Source organism: Mya arenaria, chromosome 10 (assembly GCF_026914265.1).
Source record: "Mya arenaria isolate MELC-2E11 chromosome 10, ASM2691426v1".
Classification (NCBI taxonomy): domain Eukaryota; kingdom Metazoa; phylum Mollusca; class Bivalvia; order Myida; family Myidae; genus Mya; species Mya arenaria.
The window spans coordinates 1,462,887-1,481,073 of NC_069131.1; the positions used below are offsets into that span (position 1 = coordinate 1,462,887).

The window sequence follows — 18,187 nt, forward strand, 5'->3', positions numbered from 1 at the left end:
TTTAGGCTGAAGATCTAAAATGTGTTATATGATCATGTTTTTAAGGAAGCTTTAAAAGTTAGAGGAATGCATGTACATTAGTATATCGTTTATCTATTGTTAAGGGCATGGTAAATCTCTTATTTAGAGCATTTTGTGACCCTCGTTAAGGACATGGCGAGTCGCTCGTCTACTGCATGGTGAGTTTCTTGTTTAGGGGATGGTAAGACATTTGTTTATTGCATGGTGAGTCTTTCGTTTACTGCATGGTGAGTTATTTGTTTAATGCGTGGTGAGTGTCTCGTTTAGTGCATGGTGTTTGTTTTCGTTTAGAGCAATTTGATTTTCTTGTTTATTGCAAAATAAGTGTCTCATTTAGTGCGAAGTGAGTCTCTCGTTTCAGGAATGATATAGAGGATATTTGTTTATTTCAGTGTAAGATCGTATTTTATTTCACGAGTGTTATAGAAAAACATATATTCACGAGTACCTTTTGCGTTTCATCTTTATTAAGGATTGTTGGGATTAGAGTGAGGTTTGTGCACATAAACAGGTTTAAATCCCCAGTAAATTTACATTTTACTGACCGTTCCAAGGCGGTACCTAACAATTCTTGATAGACATACCTATTTTTTTTTATATATAGTATGTATGCACTGTGCTGTTTGTGGAGTTTTGTGCTGTTCTTCTATGTTTCTTGTTTGTGATTTTGTGTTCTATGTCTTTGGCTTTTGCCCAGTGGCACTAAACCGGGTTTATGGTTAAACCTTTTGCTATTGAGCTTGTTTCTGTAGCTTTTTGCATAAATATTCATGAATCATGGATATTCAGTCATGTTACTCTCAGAGACCAGTATGTTTCGCTTTAAAACTTGTTGGCTTTTCAGGTCATGATAAGGACCACGCTAGTTTGTTGACAAATTTGACGCGTGGGTGGGGTAGACAAATCAGTTCATCTGTAAATTGCTGTGTGAACTGTATCAATTTGATATTTTCACTGTTGTTATTTCACTGATAAAACTACATATTTCATCTAAAAGCATGAACGAAGAGTCTCTCTTTCGATTATGAAATGGCGTGTATCTCGTTTAGTACATTTTGTTATTTTCTCGTTTGAGTGTGCCTTAGCCTTGGTTCTATAAACATAGAGGCTGTTGAAATATTTGCCTACCGAGCTTGACCCTGTATATTAGTTTGCGTTATTGAGCATCATGTTTAAAAGGAAATCATGTAAATACGGTGTTAACAATCAAATGAAAAATGCAAGGACAAAATAATTTAAAAACATTACAGGAACAAAGATCAAGGAACTAAATTTTAGACGTTTGCCGTCACAAGAACACCGTCCTAGGGCTTGGATATGCAAACGACATATACACAAATCCCAATTGGATCGCTACCCTTATAGAATATGATATGTAAACACCATTTACATCCACGCCACATTGTAATTCTCGTCTTGGGCTAGGACAAGCAAACGGCATGAATATCTTATTTCTAAGGCCGGCATTGGTTTCGGGGAACCAAACGACATGTACACATTAGCCACAATGGGACAATGTCCAGGAGATCAGGAAAGCAAATGTTATAAATACACATGCCGCCACGGAACGCTGTCCTTTGACTAGAACTAACAAACATTATTAATATTTATGCTGCCTTGGAACGTCGTCTATGGTTTATGGTGAGTAGACGAAATCTACACAGACGCCATATTGGTACACTGTACAAAGGATCAGTTAGCAAACGTCATGAATATATATGCCGCCACGAAGCGCTGTCATTAGGCTAGGACAAGCACATTTTGTGAACATCAATGCCGCCTTGGAACGCTGTCCTTTGGCGAGGACAAGCAAACGTTAAGGGTGAGTAGACGAAATCTACACAGACGCCATATTAGTACACTGTACAAAGGATCAGTTAGCAAACGTCATGAATATATATGCCGCCACGAAGCGCTGTCATTAGGCTAGGACAAGCAACCTTTATGAACATCCATGCCGCCTTGGAACGCTGTCCTTTGGCGAGGACAAGCAAACGTTATAAATGTCCATTCTGCAACGGAACGCTGTCTTTGGCCTATGATGAGCAAACGTCATTGACATCCATTCAGACTTGGACCGCTGTCGTTTGACTAGGACAAGCAAACGTAATAAATATCCAAGCAGACTTTAAATGCTGTCCGTGGGCTATGACGAGCAAACGTTAAGAATACCAATGCTGCCTTGGAACGCTGTCTTTGGGCTTTGACGAGCAAACTTTATGAATAGCCATCATGCCTTGAAACGCTATCCTTGTCCTTCGACTAGGACTAGCAAACGTTATGAATATCCATGCAACCTTATAATGTTGACCTTGGGCTACACTTGATGAACATCCATGCCTCTTTGGAACGCTGCCCTTGGGCTATGACGAGCAAACGTTATGAAATATCCATGTTGCCTTGTCAATAAGCTAGAACTGGTTTGTTTATGCTCTGGAGGCTTTGAAAAAGATTCCTTCGGAATCGCAAAATACTAAAAACTATAATACTAACATTCAAATAATAGAAATCTTCGAAATATATACCGACTATTCTCAAAACATGAGTACATCAGTGTATAAAAAAACAATAGCGCAGATGCATTAAATGATTTGAATAGTTTAATATAAGTTATTCCTGCGATATACATTATCCTTAATATCTAAAAGCAACCTGCATATTCCATGAATCCATTAAATCCCGCGCCATGAACGCAATGTGGAAAACTCCGCGGTAATATACACATAAAAGAAATAAGAAGGCACGAAGTCGTAACCAAGCAATATAATGTATTTTTCGTTTCATTAAAATTGTATTGCAACAATGCTTTAAACGTGTTTTAAATGATATTTTAGACCATGGACAACGTAACACAAACAAGAATCAGAAAGTGATTGTGAAATGGAAACATCTTAGGAAGAAGATTTTTTTCCGAGCATAATTTAGTAAACCAGAGTTTGTTTCGCTAGTGTGCCACCCACGAATGCAAAATCTGTACACATATAAACATATTACTTGTAGTCATCTGCATGACCTCCAACATTTATCAAAATACAAAATGAAAAATACAAGTTTACAAAGAAATCGTCAGCGACATGCAAAGTGGTTGAAAATTAAAAAATAACCCTCTTTGGAAGCATAAGGATGGGCCGATACGACAGTGTACAAGTTTTGATTGGTAATAATTACATATTACGCTACTGGGACTAATACTTATGTGAAGACTACAGAAACAAGCTAAGCTAAGGCAGACCCAAATATATTCCGACTACTGTAAATAATTCATATAATTCAATGTTGATTAACGTTACTAATTGTACTGTACCCAGTAATGAGAAACGGAGACATTGTTAGCCATGGCAATTTGTGTTACGTTTTAAGATACTTTTTGCAATATAAATCTGCCAATAACTCGACAAAAAACGTAATCATTAGAGTGTGTTGAACTTGTTGTTCTTTTCTAGCGAGATCATTACATATGACCCACTTATTCTTTAGAAGTTGATACAGGTTATATTACTTTTGAAAATATTATCAAAATGAATTATTAATTGAGATGCTACGATTGTTTCTTTTTAATGTTAGAACATATACATGTCTTTAAGCATTGTTTATAGTTGCTTTTGAATGTTTTCTGCAGAAAGCTATTAACAAGTTTGTTATTGTATCGCAAATCACAATTTGATCGAAATGAAAAAAAAATAGTAAAATGAAATGGCGCTTATGCAAATTCTAAAACGTAAACGTTACATCAACGTTAGCTAATAATTACGTCGATAGTAATTTGAACCGCATGATAATTTGAATGTCGTTGATTAAATTAACTTTTACAAGATACCACTTCAGCAAGCGAAGAGTTTTGAGCAATGGAACCCTTTTTGTTAATGACTGACAATGTTACAACATTTCGTTTAATTCCTAGTGTTGATATTAACTCTTTCAGTTTAAATGTTAGTTTTACTTTACTTTTATTATATTTTTCAAACTCTGTTTTTGATATTTTGTAATAATTGCTAAATGTTGGGACAAGTGTGAGATTATGGCCATACTCAATAGTTTAAAACCCAGCTGAAATCCTTAGAGGTTATATTGACAGTAACAAGGCGGTTCTCAAAAATTCTCCAAATTGTATCAATAAAATTAATAGTTCCTTGTATGCGGTGTCTTATTCTATCTTCTGATCTTTATGTGTGGCAGTAATGTAAATACTTTGTTCATGCATGTTAGGGCAAGTGGTTATAGCCATATACATATGTTTTAGCCCCCAGTTGACTCGTGCTCAGTGAACTCGTGTTTCTATGACCGTGATCAATTGTAACGCTCTTTATATTACAAATTTCACATAAGATCATTTTTCCATTTGTGCTGATATGTTATATCGGTTGAGGGTAGTAATCTTGGAAAACATTCGTAAAGACAGATTCGAAGCGATGTATCGTTCGAGCCGAACGGAATGTATGTTGCCATTTAGTTTCTGATGGTGGGTTGATACTGTTGTTATTATATATTAATGTTTTTTGGTTGTATCTAATATAAAAATGTGTTTGTCTGCTTCGATTTTCATCTATATTTTTCTTGGGCCTGGTTTGTTTGATATTTTTGGAATTATTATTCGATGAATGTGGATAAAGACATCTAGTGTCAACTATCCTTGAAGTCGTTTTTATTTATGTCATATAAGCGTTTTAGTTCTACACACCTGTAAAACCCATTTATCCAGTAGTCGCATTTGTGTTCAAGAAATTGTATGCCGTATTGATATCATTGATAAAAAACAAATATGTGGCCGTTCTATTTTATCGCTTTAATATTTGAAATTATTGTTTTACTGACGTTTGTATAGGACTTGTCTTCATTATATTTGGTTCTTATTTTTAACAAATATTTATTTGAAAAGCTACCGAAACAAGCTCAGTAGCCAAACATTTGAACATAAACACTATTTAATGGAACAGGGTTAAGGCCAAAGACTTTTAACACACACAACAAAAATCACAACCAAGAAACATTGAACAACAGCACAAAACTACAGAAACAACACAGTGCAGTGCATATATAATATACAAAAACAACGTGTGTTTATCAAGGATTGTTAGGTACCGGTTTGGAACGGCCAGTATAATAAATTTACGGTGGGGATTTTCAAAAAACCAGTTTGTGTGCACAATCTCGCTCATGGGTGGTATTCAATATAAACCTTAAGTCGATCTTAATCTAAGGATAATGTAAGATTTCCTTAAATGGTAAGATTTCCTTAACTTTTAACTTAAGATGCAAGAAACTACTTAAGTCGTTCTTAAATACGGCCTTAACCTTAGATTCGTCCTTAGAAATTAAGGAACCATACAACCTACCTTACAACAAATCTTAACTTAAGAACGAGCACATTTTAATCAGTTTTGCTTGTTTTGTTACGCGTTGTATACGACGCGTGCGGTACGGACCATTTAACTTCAACCTACAACGCTTCAGCCAGTACAGGTACGCTTAATTTACGGTATTTATTGATAAATCTCCATATGTTTCGTACCTCCAACGATCGTCCCCGTCAAAGGTTGTATTGCTCTGTTTATATTGTTTTTTTTTCTTCTTCTAGTATCTGATTGCCCTATTGAATGAATCATTCAGTATATCTTTTAACAGTTATTTAAATATTTTGATCACTTATTGATATGTGACCTTTTGTTCAGATAAAACTGTAGAGTAACATGTTTTCGCGATCTATAAACAACGATTAAATACACTCATCCTTGAACATCTCTAATCATTTGTTCAGTACTAGCTATATAATCATACTTTATTGCAGATATTTTTCTTAAAATTTATTAGCTTTTTCTGAACTTGTTAAATATACAATGCACAGGCAATTAATTTATGAACTACAGAGTAATTGAGTACAATAACATTGTTAATGCATTAAATAGTTTATTCCTAACCAAATATTGGACCATTAGTTATTGATATCTATAAGCCATCGCTGACGACAAGATGATTTGTTTCTTTTTCAGGCCATGGATCGTGCTCCAATTTTGAATGATTTGACAGAAATGTAAATTATTCAGCGGTACAGATTTGACATGAATGGCATCTTATATCTGGAACAGTTAATCGGGAATGAAATCACCCCAAAAGTGAATAGAAATAATGCCATAAGTGCCCGGCAGAAAATATTAATTACATTAAGGTACTTAGCAACTGGGCCTTTACAATTAAATGGCAGTGACTTACACAAAGTAAGCCAACCTACTGTTTCTAGAGTTTTGACTAGAGTCATTGATGTCTTATCAACGCCAGAAATTGTAAGACAATTTATTAGATTCCCAACAATCCAAGATCAGTTCAGGCGAAACTCATTACAGTTTCAGGGAATTGCCCGATTCCCGAATGTTATTGGAGTGACCGATGGGACCCATATTGGAATTAAGGCTCCTTATGAACATGAAGAAGTGTTTGTGAACCGAAAGGGTGTTCATAGCATAAATGTTCAAGTAGTGTTCGATCCTTTTCATAGAATTATAGATGTAGTTGCGAGATGGCCAGGATCGGTCCATGATAGCAGGGTGCTCCGTGAAAGCGGTTTATTTGACTTGATTGAGGGGGGTCATGCAAATGGATACTACTTGTTGGGAGATAGTGGATATCCAGCTAAGAGATGGTTGCTAACCCCCTACTTGGCACCACAGAATGCAACAGAAGAAGGCTACAACCGGTATGATTTCTGGGTATTAATCCCAAAGTAAACTTTTATCCCTCTTGTGTTATATGTAACATGTGGGTTATAAATATGATTTTTAATGCGTATTTGCAATATATGCTTAGTAGCTAATCAATGGTGAATTCAGCCACATGTATGCATTTAATGTTATTTTAATTGTAGATACCATGTTCGAGTGATTTCTTTGTTTTAGTTGATACATTAAGACAAGCATATAGAAACTTCCTTGGAATAAATGTATGTTTATAAATAAACATCATATCTTCAGTGTACTTCTTACTTTCAGTATACAGTATTTCCAATATATTGCATGCATGCGGTAACAGGATTGTATTTGAAGATTTTGTGAGCTGAAATATTTCCACAAAAGAACAATGATACATAGATGCAACTTATGTCATAGATTTGATGTGTACATTTTTTATATTGCAGAAGTCACAAAATCACACGAGCTCTTGTGGAGAGATCTATTGGACAACTCAAGAAAAGGTTTGGTGTTCTCCATGGATAAATAAATTTGGAGCCACAAAAATTTTGCAGGTAAGTTTCTAGGGGAAACCAGGGCATGGAGAAACCCTACTTGTCCTATTTGGTGACTACAAACCAAACTTGCATATACCCAGGCTGGGAATCAAACCAGGGCTGCCTTGGCAGACATATAAAGAGATAGTTGTCGAAAAGTTCATGCCCTATTAAATGAGAAGATGATAGCATAATGATGAAAAACATGTTACCTGAAGTACATTATATTTCATTGGACTAGAATTATATGTAAGCAAATGTCACTCTTTACCATAATATATTCATTATCATTTTATTGAGTTTCTTGTCATTGTCTTTTGTCAACTTTCCTTATGTCAATGGGAACACATTATAATGCATTCATTTTCATTGTAAAAATGTTAAACATATAAAGCTATACTGCAGTAAGAAACCATATACAAGACTAGCTAATTGCAATATATTCTTTCAGGGTGATTGTAGCATGTTGTGTTCTGCACAACATCTGCAAAGAGAGAGCAATCCCTATCAACGGCGATGATGATTCTGATGACGAGGATGATAATGCAGATGATCAACTGGCACAGGGAGTGCAGCAACCTCCAAATGCGGCGGGGAATAGATTCAGGGATCATGTTGCAGCAACATATTTCAGTAATGATTCTTGTTTTTGCTGTTGTTGAAAAATCCTAGTTATTTTAAAAGCATTGCCTTGATTATGTCATTGGCTGTGTCATTGAAATGCAAACACCTTGGTAATTTCTAACACCCTGTAAAATATACTTCAATACAATTTGGTACACACTTTACACAGCAGATATTATTATCAACTTAAAGGTTCATAACTCTTGCTCTTTTATTTCAAAATCTAACTCGTGTCTTATTACACCATACCAGGTATGTGTGATTTTTGTTTCCTCTGTGGCACTCATGCATACCTTCTTTCGAAAGTTAAAATATACATATATATGAATTTAATGTTTTAAATATTTAAATGTATACTACATTATCTAAAGACGTATAATTTAGCAAACAACCATGGTCAGTTTCTCATCTGTTTATATCCAATCAATGTTTAAACTACAAGAAGTATTGGTCAACGTATAATGCATATATTTCATTTAAATCCAGTAAGCTTAGTTTAGGAAAGTTGAACCATTATGAAGTCATTGTGTAAATCAGAAATGGTCAGAACTTGCTTAAAAAAATTAAGGCCAAGTTAAAAGTTTACTTAGACAATTAGTAGTACTAAGGGAGGACTATTTAACACACATATTGACATCAAAATATTTTATTATGAAAACTTTAACAAAATTATACAAATATCACCAACAAATGCCAATTTATTATGAAAATTTAAACAAAATTAAACACAATTTCACCAATAAATGCCACTATGTAGCTTCAGGAAAATAACATATTTTGATTAACATCAATAATCAGTTTTAAGTTTTTTTTACCAAAAGCTGGACTTCAAGCTGGAGTTTCCTCTTTTTCAGGGCCATGATTTCCATGCAGGTGCTGCAGTGACTGCAGCCGTTGTTGTTAGTGTTGTTGCTGCTACTACTTCCAGAACAGTTGACAGGGTAACTTGTGGACATATCCTGTACCGGCTGTAGTGGCTCCTCGCACAGTCTGACATTAAGAAATAAGAAAATATTTACACTCAGAGAAAGCTTTTGGTGTAATAATGTTTGACTTATGTTTGCTATTAAATAAAGTATTTAATGAAATTCATATGTCATAATTATGTATACATTTTTTTCTTACTCAATGGTATGCGAAAGCTGTGAAGGTGTCTCCACTGCACTGCAATTCGAACTGAAAGCAATTAAAAGCAATTTAAAAGTGATACAAGTGTTTTAAATACAATTCATTCAGTTCAATTTTAAACAATCTGTAGATAAAAGAATAGTTTACATTTAGTAAATGAAATACCTTTGTATTTGAAGTATGGTGCTGTCCAGCCCACTGCCTAATCCTACAATGTTGGGTGAATTTTCCCCAACAACTGCCATAACTCGTTCTGTCACCTCAGACAGTTTCACAGGATTTGTTCCAGAACCTGAATAATAATGGTGTAACAACTCCATTAAATTGATTATATGCAATTATTTAGCTTGTAACTATATTTACATAATAATCACTTTTACCAAAACATTAATCTAATTTTGAATATTCACAGATGTGTTTGAGTTGTTAAAAACAATTGTTTGTTAAAACTGCACCTACATATGTGTGTGATTATTGCGGTTATAAACTTTAAAAACATAATTGTTGCTTCACGTCTTTTTAAAGCAAAAGCATTTGGCTAAAGATACATTTTATACCAATTAGAATCAGTATACTGTTATATTTTTATTTAAAGAATATATACCAGTTCTACCCAATTCTCTCTTGGGAATACTTTGCCCGGTTTGTTTGAACAAGGTTGTCCCACTTCTTTGTTAGTTCAGCCGCTGTTCTCGGGTGCTGTGCATCCTCATTGAAGGCATCATTGATCTTGATCCATTATGAAGTCATTGTGTAATCCTTCTTTGTTTCTGAGGTAATTCCTGGAAAAGTTCAAAACTACATGAACTTGCATGTACATGACGTTTATGTCAGCAGTGCTACATGTACACATATCTTTCATAACTTGATAAGTGTTTGTCTGAAATTAAAAACACCATGTATCTAATTTTAAGCCAATGCTGAATGTACAAGTGCACACACAAAGCACGTGTACGTTTTATATATGAACACGTGCGTTCTTAATATAGCTAAATACAAAGTTTTCTTACATGAAGTGTACTTGTGTTTCTGCAAATTGTGGTTTGATTTGCCTGGGTCAAAAGCTGCCACTTCCCCCATAACTCTTGCTAATAAAATTCAATCTTGCTGCGTAAAATAAGGACTTCTTGTTTTATTTTCCGCCATGATGTATGCTTTCTATAACGTTCGCGCACTCGACTTCCGTTACTATATTAATGGTTATTTAAAGAAGTCCAACTTCAACACAAATTATTTATTTATGAAACAACGTTTCGGCCATTCGGCCTTCATCAGGTTGTATGTATATAATAAACAGGAAATGACGTCAACATCAAATGACGTCAAAGTCGATAACGTCAAAATATAGCATACCTTTTTGCGCAAAATAATGTCTTATAGGATCTATATTAAGAACTTGGAAACTACCGAACGTTCCATAAATAGAAATATTCAGCCAGCCGTGCTTGATAACCGATTTAAGGTCAACCTTATAATAAATCTTAAGGATAAGTTATTCTTACGAAAGGTAAGGATAAGGAGCATCTTAAGTTTACTTCAACCTTAAGATCTTGAATTCGCCAATTAAGGATAAGGCCAATTTTAAGTTTAATCTTAAGATTTTTATTAAATACCACCCCTGATCCCAATAATCCGTATGAAATAGAGTAAAAACGTAAAAGGTAAATATTATCAAATATGCATTAACTTGGAGAAGATAAATAAAATAAACAAAAAATAACAAACCAATAGGTTAACCCAAAGTACTTGAATGATTACGGATCCTGACTTTATATGCAATTCAGGAATACAATTCAGAGTACCTAGTGCAAAAACGTTTCAAAGATACGATGGAATTATTGTTATTGTTTGGAACTATGAACATCACACACAGTCTGCCTTAGCAAATAAAAGGTTTAAAACTGTGTGATAATAGAGGTACATAACAAACAACAAAAACATTATTAAAAATGAAAACACGACATTTATTTGCCAAGACTTGAGTACATCATTTAGGAAAGTTCATTATGGTACAAAACCATGTTTAACTGTTTGATCAAAATCCGATTCTAGAAATAGTTCTTGGCCGTAGTTTTGTAGTTGTCTCTAAAAGAATACTTTCTAGTTTCCATTATTTGACGGGTATATATATCAGCTTACCCATGTGTTTTAATTGAATTGAACAATCATTATTTAACTCTCAGTTAAAGTTCGACGTATTTGAAGTTTGAGTAAAATATATGTTCTTCTTATTTTATTTAGTTTTCCATTCCAAAAAAAATCAAAAATGTAGTTTTGTATCATCTATTATTTGTTAAATTGAATTACCTTGTACAGTAAATGACAAAATGAGCTTAGGTAAGGCAAACGTATTATTAACAGTGACTGTTTACATCAGTGTTTGTTTTCTGTGTTGAAATGGTTTAATACGTTTCTAACCTCTTTAATTTTTGAACTGATTTTTCATACAATGTTTATTTTTTTATCATTTGTAAATATCATTCCTAAAATAGTGGCATAATCAGATGTTCAAACATATTGAGTTACAAAATTGTAATTACCCTCATAATAATTTATTTATTTGTGATCAGGTTTAGAGTACTTTCTGAGGTCTGCATGACTGTTTCAAAGGATATACTGTCGCCATCATTGAAAAAAACGTGTTGATTCATCCAAAATATGGTTTGATGACTTTGTCGTTATTTTAGATACCTTTGTCATTGTTTAGTGTTAAATAGTTATAAAGTGTTTGTAAGCACATACAAAACGGTGGCCGACAGTTGGCAGCCCGGTCAAACGCCTTAATAAAGTCCATATAGCTGTGATATATGTCCATTATCAATTATCAGACTCTGTTGATTTTGAATAGAGCTACCCATTTAAAACATCCGGTCCACACTTCAGGGATTTTATGCATTTAAGGATACAACTGTGGTTTAGTTTAAACTGTCAAAAACTTTAAAACATGTCGGCAAAAAGAGCCATGTTTTATTGTTTCCTTGTAAATAATGTAAGATTTAAAAACAAATAACTTTTCTTCAAAGTGTGTTCAAGACTTATTAATGATGTAAAACTTAGTTCACGATGGACTGACGATTATACGTTAGTAAGGTAAATGAATTGTGATCAGGTATTTGCCCCGATTTCACTCTGCTTTCTGTCAGATGTAAGATCACGATGTTTTGGATAAAGGTAATTTTGTATGCTAGTCGGTTGATCTGTTGGGCTGTAACAACAGCTGGTTGCATCAAGTCCATATCGCACGAGACAGATGGTCGAGTCTGATTACGTAGGAAACGAGAATCCGGATTGTTTCCCATTGTTTTCATAGTTTATGTTTAAATCATGCAATAATTGAGTCGGAAGTTAAACAATCATAGAGTATATTACTCTTTAAATGAAGTACATTCGTGCAGATGCTGTGGTAAATATTTCCGGAAATGTTTACGGCTGTCAAGTATGTGTAGTTTATCGTTTGTTTTGGGAACGTTTGTCGTTTGAGAATGTCGCGTGAGTTTACACTCCTGTAAACTTCACCGTAAATAATAGGTTATTAATTGTGAGAAGGATTCAGACACAATTGACAACGGACAACCATGAGTGGAGTCTGTGATATCCTTGCAATACGATTAGGTAGCTAATGCACTAGGACTACTATCACGGTTTTTGAAAATCATGATGAAATCATTTTTGAACAGCAAAGAAACTCACGTGGCCCTTTCCGAATCAACAGGACGATACACGCGTATTTACGGAATTGAACATTTACCTTTATCTTCATGTAGATATTCATATCCTAACATTATCTCAGATGCTATCGACGATATAATATATACAATTTACATTTCATACATTGCATCAAATTGCACATTTCATTTAACTGTGTATTGAGAGTGCTTACATACATATGGTTTCTGCTGTGTCATCTAACCTCAGCCATTTAATTACATGCAAATGGTTTTGGAGATTAGCTTTTTATTACTTAATAATTCTAATAGCAAGGTTAAATAATTACGGGCATAAAACATATTGTTTTTAATGGAAGTTTTATAGATTTTTGAAGTAACAAACAAACATTCGTGAATAATTTGTCGAGATCAAAGAGTAATTGTGTACAGGTGTTAAAGTCCTAGTATTGAAAATTATTGTATTTTGAGGATATCTATTTAAGATTTTATAAATAGATTAGTCTATAATATGCCTATCAAGCTCTTTTTCCATATCCAACAGTAAAAATACAGCGAGCCTTACTGAAAAATCCGTATCACCATACTCTCGTTGTTTGATTCCGTATTATGCTAGTACGATGTGTAGTGTGGGAACTATTTTCGCGGCGCTTAAAATGGCGTGACAAAAATAATTGATAAAACCTGTTAAATTTTGGATACATAAAATTACCTTAGCTTACTCACGCCACTATGTAGTAGCATGTAAATATTCATGAGCATGGTTATCAAAGAAACCTGAGGATAAGCACGAAGCAGAGAACACCTCCGATCTTTTCTAGACAATTACTGAACTAGTTGTTTGCCAATTCGAAGAATATGAATTGTAACATTATCATAAACATCAGCAGCGGGCCGATACGATAGTAATAGCGTTTGACTCACGAACATACCTCATTTCTGCATATAATGGTCGTCTAAAATCCTACGAATATGCACTTACGTTAAAAATGGTCGCTTTACGTCTTAAGGAAATAACGAATTGTTTATACTAGTAAAATAAGTACCGGTTATGGTTGTTATTGTTTTGTGCTTTGACATGTTATAGTTGTTTTCGTATTTGCAGTTTGTTAATTTTTCTGAGATATAAAACCTTTTCCTCTTATTTTGCTCAATAAAGTGAATTCTGCTTTTTGTAAATTGTTTCGCTGGAGTAACCGCCCTTGACCTATGTTACACATACGTACGGTACATATTCAAACGCGCAAGACATTTGAAAGATAGCGGTAAATTTAAATAAATTAAAAATTTGACCGAAAAACAATAAAGAAATAAACAGTAAGGTATATGATAAATGGAATATTACGATAACACGCTTTTCTGGTGACCTGCGTCAAGTCTCGTTCGGCGTCAAGTCATTTCTTATAAACCTTACTACTTTTTCCTCTTGTTTTTGTTTACACACCGAAGTCGACGTGATACAGGTAACCAGAATAGCGTTCTATCATCATATCGCATATATATTGTTATATTATAATTTATGCAACACCGACTTGGAAATACAGGATTTTTTTAAAGTTTGAATTATTGTTACTCAGTTTAAGTGATATATTTAGCAATATATACCACTCGGCGTATGACAAATATAACGTGTCAACTAGCAACAAACTACAGGCTTATAATGGGATCTGCACGTGACAAAATGATACATTCATTTAGTTCCAATATCATGGAGAACCGCGCTAGACAGTTGATTCACTTTCTGATTTCGTTTTACACGAGATCGTAATTATCTTATTTGATTAATGATCGTGATCAGTGGAATCGTCTGGTACTTTATTCTTTTGATTAAATGTGATCAAAGTACTATTTCCTTTTGTTTGATAGAGAAAATGCAAATTCTTCTCAATAACATTGAGATTGTGTTGAAAATCCCATATATCACTTGATGTATGATGATGTCCTGGACTTGAGGCATACAGAATAAAAATACATCGAATTGAATTGAATTAGATCAAACACTGACTGCATATTGATGGCTGCATATATATTACAGCCACAGGGCATACAGTCGTAGTTTCATGTTTTTGTTCTTATTAGGAATTGTTTCAATCCCAAAACGGAATGGAAATGATAAGTCCATGTTTAATTGTGCGGATATTCTTGAATTGTGACCGAATTTTACTAATACCGTGACATAGTTGAACACAACTAGTTTACCTTCTCAATGTTATACAGTGTTCAAGATATGATGTACCATAATACACTAAATAATTGAATTGATTCTGATGCTTTGTTGCTTTGTGTTTGGCTTTTTTGTATGTATGTACTCGTTTTATTACTTTGAGACACGTTAACATATTTCATAATATACATCGTATGAGTTTAAACGGTGTTCAATATATAAAAGACTACTAGTTTGTCTGTTTGTCTGCCTTGTTCATCCTTGTAATGTTCATTATATTATTGATATTCATTAGAAGGCGAAGTACTGTTGAGTTTTAAATAGATATACAGAAAGTTTTCTTAAATGACTTGAACGTATTAGCGGTCGGTTTCTTCTTTAAATTAGTATTCAAGTACATCGTCGGCTTGCACAGAAACTAGCATAAGCCGCTAGTAAACTCGTTTTCTAGTGAAGTCGCATTTTTCTGACCTTTCCAAGGCAACAATCCCATCATTTATCGGTAAGCCAAATTGATTAAAATGCGGTCTGTTTGTGGTAATTGTATTTGTATATATAGATTGTGTTGTTTAGACCCTAGCTTTGTGCATCTGGATTTTCGCCTACTGGGCATGTCTCTGTAGTTCTAATTGTCGATTAGAATTGTTTAGCAAGCAGCATATCTAGCTATTACATATTAAGTTATACATTATAAATTTTTTAGGATATGCGTCTTTTAATGGCAATATACCATATTTGAGTGGTCACCGGTCAATTTGCCAATAAAACAAGCGTTACATATGTGGCAGCTCGTTCATGTTATGTTCAAATCTGTTTAACTCGATAACTCTTTTTAAAAGCTGTCTTGAACCTTAATGGTTTTATTTTTGTTCACAGATTTAAAGGATATGGTTTTTTACCTCACTCTATTTGTGATTTTTTTTCATGAAAAAAACACCACCCATATAAAAAAACAGTTGTTATATTATTAATACGATTTCTGGCATATGTGATTTTTTTCAACTTACTTCATGCAACTTATGATACGTTACGTTAATTGCATGTTTCTCTATATAGTTCAATCACGTGGTACAATTCGATGTGCTTGTATGAAAAAATAACTAATTAATCTTCATAGTTTTATCGGTGTGCTCGTGTATGGTCAATACGGGATGCGCGAACCTGCCAATGACCCTAACATCGGCTTAATATATGACCTGCTTTCAAGAGACGCTGAGTTGTATTGAGTGCTAATGATTTATAAGAAAATAACCAAGCAACTGCACAAATATTAACAGGTATCCAGCTGGGGCAAACATGGACACTCAGCGTATCAGTTATGAGCTTTATCCACATGGCTTTCTATATCAATCATGGCTCATGTGACCGGTCAACTGATAGTCTTTCATCTGTTCCGAATGTTCTTTTAGATTAAATAGCTGTCTTCTGTGTATTGTCTACTCTAATATTTTGCTATAAATATGTATTATCTTCAACTATAATTCATTTCCAATGTCTCAAAGTAAAACAGTTCGTACTTAAAGTTGTTTGAAAATGGGCGCTTGTTTACATTTCTCCTTGTACTAAGGGAATCCACTAGGAAATATACTGTAAGGGGATATTTTACCATTAAAACTTTATAATCAAATGTAATTTTGAATGATATTTTTTCCAATGTCATGTTATAAATCAATTATTAAATGGCCGGTCAATCGGTCAATATCGGTCAATACTCAAACGTTTGCTATCAGAAGGACCAAGTAGCGACTTATTGGCTTTGGGCAATAGTTCCCTGGACCTTCACCGACCTCGAGTATATAGTTGTGGCTATTGACCATATAAGTCATTTTATAAGTGTTTTTCCATCTTAAAAGTGTTTAAATATATGAAACTTAAATATCACCTATAATTAGACAGACTTTCATTAGCAAAGATAGCCATCGACGAAGCAAAATATATCATATTTATTGGGGCTTTTGGTCAATCTGAATTTCTGCCATTGAATATCCGATATAATTCACTGGCTATTAGTCAATAACTGCATCAATTTTATTCTATACAGAGTAATGATGAATTTTCTTACTTGTCCATTCCTTGTTTTGAACCAAACAATGCCAGATTGTATGTCATATTTCTCATATAACTATATCACTACACTGAACGTTCCATCAAAACGAAACGCAAATTCAAAGTATGTTTTAGAAGTTCTTTTGTTGATTATTTTCATTGTAGTCACGTGTTTTTAGCGTCAGATGCCGTTCCGTCCCGTATATCAAAAACATCATATTGTAGCACGAAACAATAATGTACTAAGGATGCCAATATCGGCCGGGGATAATAAAACACTGATAAAATTACAAACATAATAATAAGAGCTTTCCATCCCTGCCAATCAGTACAGTAGTATAAAAGCAAATAGATACATACCTCCACATAATCGAAGAACTATAACGCACATACACTCTCACTAAGATTATGTTAAGCGATATGACAAAAACAATTGAAGTTTAAGTCAGTTTTGGTATAATTAATTTAGGAGCAGTTCCTCGAATCCACTGATTGAATGACCATTAGAAAACAGCCGTTTAAGATTGTAAATAAAACAATATTCACGTCAGGGACAAGACCAGTAGCGAAACATTAAACAATGACCCTATTGATGAGAAGAACCTAAGGCTTTAAACACTTAACGAGATATATACAACGTACAACATCAAAGACAGACACACATGCAACCCTCTAACAAATTACTTGCAATGAAATGCATGTACTTCGCCAAACGCTTCAAATATATTAATACTGATGTTAAATACTACAGAAACAAGCTCAGTAGCCAAAAGTTAAAACATAAACGCCGTTTAATGGCAAAGGGTAAATGCCAAAGACATAGAACACAAAAAAATCACAAACAAGAAACATGGAACAACAGCACAAATCTCCACAAACAGCACAGTCCATATACACTACATAAAACACTAGGTATGTTTATTTTAAACCTAAAACAAATGTTGTGTTTTTTTTAAACTGCTGGGCTTTTTATTCATTTTTAAGACACATATTTATAAACGTTTGTTCTTCACAGACCTCACATGTATCCCCGCCTTAGACGAGTCAATGTGGGACAATGTGATATGTATCCCGGGCCGCTTGTAGCTTAACAGACATGGAAATAACACTGATACGTGTGACAAAGCAAGACCCCTTGATAATGCATCACAGTCCAATAAAACGTCAAACACGAATATATTAAGGCGGTGGCAACAAGGTTATCGGATCTAACAAACAAATGGTAACTGAGGGCTGAAAAATAGTTGGTTTCCAAGAATAAAATGGCATGTTGTCAATTAAATTATATTTGGTAAGCTATCGATGCAAAGTCTTAATTTGGTT

At 34.0% G+C, this 18,187-nt stretch overlaps 1 long non-coding RNA gene across 1 annotated transcript; it reads left to right on the forward strand.

The window, feature by feature from the left end:
- The first annotated feature begins 6,675 nt into the window (after window positions 1-6,675).
- Window positions 6,676-8,848, forward strand: LOC128205555 (uncharacterized). The gene is made up of 3 exons (XR_008256275.1): window positions 6,676-6,709; window positions 7,689-7,870; window positions 8,716-8,848. It is a non-coding gene; the product is annotated as an uncharacterized LOC128205555 (long non-coding RNA).
- The last annotated feature ends 9,339 nt before the right edge of the window (window positions 8,849-18,187 follow it).